We start from the raw sequence: 4,515 nt of genomic DNA on the forward strand, positions 1-4,515 counted from the left end.
CTTTTTCACTCTCCTCTTTCACTTGCATCAAGAGGCTCTTTAGTTCTTCTTTGCTTTCTGCCATAAGGGTGGTGTCATCTGCATATCTGAGGTTATTGATATTTCTCCCCGCAATCTTGATTCTAGCTTGTGCTTCATCCAGCCCGGCATTTCTCATGATGTACTCTGCATATAAGTTAAATAAACAGGGTGACAATATACAGCCTTGACATACTCCTTTCCCTATTTGGAACCAGTCTGTTGTTCCATGTCCAGTTCAAACTGTTGCTGCTTGACCTGTATACAGATTTCTCAGGAGGCAGGTAAGGTGTTATGCTATTCCCATCTCTGTAAGAATTTTCCACAGTTTGTTGTGATCCACACAGTCAAAGGCTTTGCCGTAGTCAATAAAGCAGAAGTAGACGTTTTTCTGGAATTCTCTTGCTTTTTCTATGATCCAACAGATGTTGGCAATTTGACCTCTGGTTCCTCTGCCTTTTCTAAATCTAGTTTGAACATCTCGAAGTTCACGTACTGTTGAAACGTGGCTTGGAGAATTTTGACCATTACTTTGCTAGCATGTAAGATGAGTGCAATTGTGTGGTAGGTTGAACATTCTTTGGTATTGCCTTTCTTTGAGATTGGAATGAAAACTGACCTTTTCCAGTCCTGTGGCCACTGCTGAGTTTTCCAAATTTGCTGGCATACTGATTGCAGCAATTTCACAGCATCATCTTTTAGGATTTGAAATAGCTCAACTGCAGTTCCATCACCTCCACCAACTTTGTTCGTAGTGATGCTTCCTGAGGCCCACTTGACTTCACATTCCAGGATGTCTGGCTCTAGGTGAGGAGCCAGCTTTATTCCCTCCTGCCATCTTGGAAGGGAAAATGAGAAGGTAAATGTTAAAAGATGGCAGTACTAAAGGGAATTTAAGGGGATTGGGAAGGACTGCTTTCATCTAGAATGGACAGGGAAATATGTGACTTCAACTGGATAAGGTAGGATATGCAGGTTTTCTGTAGTTGGAGAGTTGGAGAAAGGCTCCTTTAAATATGAAAAAGCATACGAAAAGGCAGGAAAATGGGTATCATATATTTGGGGACATCATGTATTTTGGCTGGAGAAAGGTACATGTTCATTAACGTAATGGGAGCTTGCTCAGCTCGAGAGTTGGGTTAAGACCTAGTCAATGAGTCTTTACGGAGATAGGTTAAATTTTAAATTTCAGTTATGATTTAGATATTTAGGGAAGCATTATAATTATTATTTGTTCATTTGGACACAGCCTATGGCATGCAGGATCCTAGTTTCCCAACCAGAAATCAAACCCAGCCCTGACAGTGAAAAAGCCAAGTCCTGACCACTGGACCAACAGGAAATTCCCTAGGGAAGCTTTATTTTAATATTATTCCAGGGAGTCTAAAAGAGAGAGAGACTACCAGCTATGAGTCTGGTTAGGAAGCTACTTCTTGAAGTTGATTAAAGGGCAGAATTAGGGAATGACAGGATGTCTAGAAACAAAGCATTAAATGTTGATGCTGAAGACTGCACCATAGGACTCAGAAATCTAGGAAAAGAAGAACCAAAGGCAACAATGAAAGTATGAGTCCAGATGACTGGTGGTAAAGTACAGAGCCCTAAAAGAGGGGGACTTCAACCTTAGCTGATCCTGGGAATCCTGAGTCTGGGCCCAAGACAGAACAGGACTGTTGGTCCTGCTAGGGACTTTTCTGCTAAAGCATAATGTTCTTAAGAAGTTGAGGACAAATCCCTGCAGGCTGGCCATTCCAGAAGATATTTCTAAGGTTAATGGCCGTTTTTCTTTACCTCCTCACTTCTCTGTTCTGTAAAAGAAACTGGCATCCAAACCCAGATAAGATGATAATTTTGAGACATAAGTCTGCCATCTTCTAGGTCTACAAGGCTTAACACCTCATTTTGTGGACTTACTGGTGTGTCTTGTGGGCCAAGCAGAGTGAGCTTGGACTTGGTAACAAGTTCAATTCAGTTTTGATGCTAACTACCCAGTTAATCACAGACACCACAGGTTTAAAGGCTAAGACTGCCCCCACATCAGATGCTCAGCTGCAGATGAGGTACACAGGCTATCCACAGGTCACCTTGACCAGCTACAAATTTGGGGGTTCCCATGACCACCTCTTCAGGTTCAGAGAACAACACACAGAACCAGGAAAATACTTTACTTGCTATCACAGGTTTACTAAAGTAAAAAGCTACCACTAAGGAACAGCCAAATGGAAAAATGCATAGGGCAAGTTATGGGTGTTTTTGTGTGTGAATGGGTAGAGCTTCTAGACCCACTCCAGGCATGCCAACCTCCCAGCACCTGCATGTGTTGAACAAGCTAGAAGCTCTCCAAACACCATTATTTAGGGGGTTTTATGGAAGGAGAATTACAGAAGCACAATTGCACTCATCTCACTTGCTAGCAAAGTAATGCTCAAAATTCTCCAACCTAGGCTTCAACAGTGAAGAAGGCAATGCAACCCACTCCAGTATTCTTGCCTGGAGAATCCCAGGGACAGAGGAGCCTGTTGGGCTGCCATCTATGGGGTCGCACAGAGTCAGACCCGACTGACGCGACTTAGCAGCAGCAGCAGGCTTCAACAGTACATTAATCGAAAATTTCCAGATGTTCAAACTGGATTTAAAAAGGCAGAGGAACCAGAGGTCAAATTGCCAACATCTGTTGAATCATAGAAAAGGAAAGAATTCCAGAAGAACATCTACTTCTGCTTTGACGATGCCAAAGCCTTTGACTGTATGGATCACAACAAACTGTGGAAAATTCTTATAGAGATGGGAATAACAGACCACCTTACCTGCCTCCTGAGAAATCTGTATACAGGTCAAGCAGCAGCAGTTCGAACCGGACATGGAAAACAGACTGGTTCCAAATAGGGAAAGGAGTACGTCAAGGCTGTATATTGTCAACTAGCTTATTTAACTTATACGCAGAATACATCATGAGAAGTGCCGGGCTGGATGAAGCACAAGCTGGAATCAAGATTGCCGGGAGAAATATCAATAACCTCAGATATGCAGATGATACCACCCTTATGGCAGAAATTGAAGAGGAACTAAAGAGCCTCTTGATGCAAGTGAAAGAGGAGAGTGAAAAAGTTGGCTTAAAACTCAACATTCATTTGTAGACTTTTGGATCGCAGCCATTCTGACTGGGGTGAAATGGTACCTCATAGTGGTTTTGATTTGCATTTCTCTGATAATGAGTGATGTTGAGCATCTTTTCATGTGTTTGTTAGCCATCTGTATGTCTTCTTTGGAGACATGTCTATTTAGTTCTTTGGGCCATTTTTTGATTGGGTCATTTATTTTTCTGGAGTTGAGCTGTAGGGCTGGAGAGGGTGTGGAGAAAAGGGAACCCTCTTACATTGTTGGTGGGAATGCAAACTAGTACAGCCACTATGGAGAACAGTGTGGAGATTCCTTAAAAAACTGGAAATAGAACTGCCTTATGATCCAGCAATCCCACTGCTAGGCATACACACTGAGGAAACCAGAAGGGAAAGAGACACGTGTACCCCAATGTTCATCGCAGCACTGTTTATAATAGCCAGGACATGGAAGCAACCTAGATGCCCATCAGCAGATGAATGGATAAGAAAGCTGTGGTACATATACACAATGGAGTATTACTCAGCCATTAAAAAGAATACATTTGAATCAGTTCTAATGAGGTGGATGAAACTGGAGCCTATTATACAGAGTGAAGTAAGCCAGAAGGAAAAACACCAATACAGTATACTAACGCATATATATGGAATTTAGAAAGATGGTAACAATAACCCTGTGAACGAGACAGCAAAAGAGACAGTGATGTATAGAACAGTCTTATGGACTCTGTGGGAGAGGGAGAGGGTGGACGGTTTGGGAGAATGGCATTGAAACATGTAAAATATCATGTATGAAACGAGATGCCAGTCCAGGTTTGATGCACGGTACTGGACGCTTGGGGCTAGTGCACTGGGACGACCCAGAGGGATGGTATGGGGAGGGAGGAGGGAGGAGGGTTCAGGATGGGGAACACATGTATACCTGTGGTGGATTCATTTTGATATTTGGCAAAACTAATACAATTATGTAAAGTTTAAAAATTAAATAAAATTAAATAAAAAAAAAAACCTCAACATTTAGAAAACTAAGATCATGGCCTCTGGTCCCACCACTTCATGGCAAATAGATGGGGAAGCAATGGAAACAGTGACAGACTTTATTTTCTTGGGCTCCAAAATCACGGCAGATGGGAACTGCAGCCATGAAATTAAAAGATGCTTGCTCCTTGGAAGAAAAGTTATGGCTAACCTAGATAGCATATTGAAAAGCAGAGACATTACTTTGCCAAGAAAGGTCCGTCTAGTCAAGGCTATGGTTTTTCCAGTGGTCATGTATGGATGTGAGAGTTGGACCTTGAAGAAAGCTGAATGCCGAAGAATTGATGCTTTTGAACTGTGGTGTTGGAGAAGACTCTTGAGAGTCCCTTGGACTGCAAGG

The sequence above is a fragment of the Bison bison genome, unplaced genomic scaffold (assembly GCF_000754665.1).
Source record: "Bison bison bison isolate TAMUID 2011002044 unplaced genomic scaffold, Bison_UMD1.0 scf7180017864519, whole genome shotgun sequence".
Classification (NCBI taxonomy): domain Eukaryota; kingdom Metazoa; phylum Chordata; class Mammalia; order Artiodactyla; family Bovidae; genus Bison; species Bison bison.